Source organism: Dioscorea cayenensis, chromosome 18, assembly GCF_009730915.1.
Source record: "Dioscorea cayenensis subsp. rotundata cultivar TDr96_F1 chromosome 18, TDr96_F1_v2_PseudoChromosome.rev07_lg8_w22 25.fasta, whole genome shotgun sequence".
Lineage (NCBI taxonomy): Eukaryota > Viridiplantae > Streptophyta > Magnoliopsida > Dioscoreales > Dioscoreaceae > Dioscorea > Dioscorea cayenensis.
Window position 1 is genome coordinate 13,164,771 of NC_052488.1, and position 2,923 is coordinate 13,167,693.

A 2,923-nucleotide genomic window follows, 5' to 3' on the forward strand; every position below is an offset into this window, starting at 1 on the left:
TCAGGTTCTGTATTTTCTAGACTTCTCACCTTGTTCAATACCAAACTCATCTCTGAATGCATTGACAAGCATTGCTTGGCAAAGCTATGGTCTAAAACCTCCGACCCATGCCATCAACTATGACGAAGAGGCTGTACTTGAATGGGAAAATTTACAATCATTTGCTCACATTAGCATCGCCATTCATAGCTACTATGGAATATATCCAACATCATCTAGTTTACTTGAAATCTTGCATCCCTGGGTATTCATTAGTTCTTTATTTCATACATCCACTGATGGATCAACGATGGCCGGAGGAAGTTCACAAACCACCAGTCGCAGGTGTTTGATAAAATGCCTGATTGAACCCACCTTTAGATAAGAGAGGAAAACAATAGTAAAGGAAATGGGAAGACTAGTCAAACAAATGAAGCCAACCAATGAGTGCAGAGCACTCGCTAATACTTTATAGTCAAAAAGAAAACCAAACCAAAAAGGCTTCAGTACACTCCCATACATTCCATTGGTCAGAGATAAGCTGACCCATGCCATTGGCTATTCCTAAGCTACTAAATGACTTCTCATTGGTCATGTACAAACCAAGAGATATCAAGCACCATTACTACAGTACACAGCAACCATGATGCCAAGAGAAACGGATCCATAACCTCCACCATGCTTTACCAGCTTGACTGCAACAAACGCCAGGAAGCCCATGCTGACCATGCTTGCAATCACCCTTCAACATCCCCGCTTGATTGAAGCATGCAGAGCCCTAATTGTCTTCGCATGAACACATGCTTCTCAACTGACAATGGTTTTGTGAAAATGTCAGCGAGCTGATCCTCCGTGGAGCAATGATGTAGAGTAATGATTCCCTCAGCGACTATGCTACGAATAAAATGATAACGAACATCGATGTGCTTAGTCCGACCATGATGAGTAGGATTTTTCGCAACAGCAATTGCGGACTGATTGTCTACCCAGAGTATATTTGGTTCTGTGATCTTACAATTGCAATCTTGTAGAATTCTTCTCAGCCACACAACCTGACATGCTGCAGCAGTAGCGGCAACATATTCAGCCTCGGTCGTCGACAATGCCACGATTTCCTGCTTCTTAGAACTCCATGATATTGCACTTCTTCCCATCTGAACAAACAGCCCGGAAGTGCTCTTGCGATCCATCACGGAGCCCCCCCAATCACTGTCTGAGAAGGCATTCAATTTTCCATCATCTCCATGAGCATACCACAAGCCAAGTCCTCTAGTGCCTGCGAGATACCTCACCACTCGCTTGGCAGCACAGAGATGATTCCTCCGGGGCTGAGTCATAAATCGAGACAAGAAATTCACCGAGAAACAAATATCAGGTCGCGTGTGTGTGACATAGAGTAATCTTCCGATAATGCTTCTGAACACCCAGGGATCATAACACTCATCACTTGAATCTTCTTGCAGCTTCTCATTTAAAGCCATTGGTGTTGACACATGTTTGCACTGCTGCATGTTTAGAGTGCTCAACAGATCTTCAATATATTTGCTCTGTGTAATAAAGATCCCCTTTGAGTTCTGTTTTACCTCTATACCAAGAAAGAAATTCATCACTCCCAGATCAGTCATACTGAATGCCACCATCATTTCTTTCTTGAACTCTTCAAGCAGTGTAACTGAGGTACCAGTATAGACAATGTCATCGACATATAGACTAATCAGCAACACCTCACCTGACCCATTCTCCTTTCGATATAATGTATGTTCAATTTCGCTTCTGCATAGGCCATGCAATCTGAAATACTGATCAATCTTGGAGTACCAGGCCCTTGGTGCTTGTTTCAACCCATATAAGGCCTTGTTTAGTCTGCACACCAGTTGCTCTTGTCCTTTGACAGCATACCCTTCCGGTTGTGCAACGAAGACCTCCTCTTGGATCTCACCATTTAAAAACGCAGACTTAACAACAAGATGATATACCACCCATCCAGAATGTGCTGCTTGAGCCAGCAGCAATCTCACTGTTTCTAAGCGGGCCACCGGAGAAAACACCTCACCATAGTCGATGCCATGCTGTTGAGAATACCCCTTGGCCACAATTCTGCCTTTATGCTTCACTATCTTTCCATTTGCATCGAATTTGGTCTTGTATACCCACTTCAGGCCTACGACATTCTTCCCGACCGGCAATTCACATAAGACCCAAGTATCATTGGCTTTAATTGACTCCATCTCAGAATTCATAGCCTCCTGCCACTGTTTGCTCTTCACTGCTTCCTTGTAATTGGCTGGGTCACCTACATGCAAAGCAAAAGTGCAAGCATTGTATACATCTGTCAGTAGCTTTGTTCTCCTTGGAGGCGACCCATCAGTAGGTGCAACTTGATGATCGGTTGACATTCTAATTGGACAGGGACTAGATAGTCGTATATTGTCATCTCCTTCTACCTTGGTGCTTTCAGGTATATTGACTGCAGGGTCTTCAGCCATAGGCTCAACCTCCACTTCAGTTGCATCAATGTGAGGCACCTCCCAGTTCCAGCGAGAATTTTCGTGGAAAGCAACATCCCTGCTTTCTATAATCCTGCATGTAATTGGATTATACAGCCTGTAAGCTTTTGAGTGGGTTGAATAACCAACAAGGATACACTTCTCAGATTTCTCATCAAGTTTTTTTAGCTTATGAGACGCAATGAGTACAAAAGCAATGCACCCAAAGACTCTTAGATGATGAACAGCAGGCTTGACACCATGCCAAGCCTCATAGGGAGTCATGTCATGTAGAGCCTGTGTAGGAGATCTATTGATCAAATAAACCGAGGTCGAGACAGCTTCACCCCAAAAACTGCGAGGTAGATTGCCACATTTGAGCATGCTTCGAACCATTTCCACCACAGTCCTGTTTTTCCTCTCCACGACTCCATTTTGCTGCGGAGAGTATGGAGCAG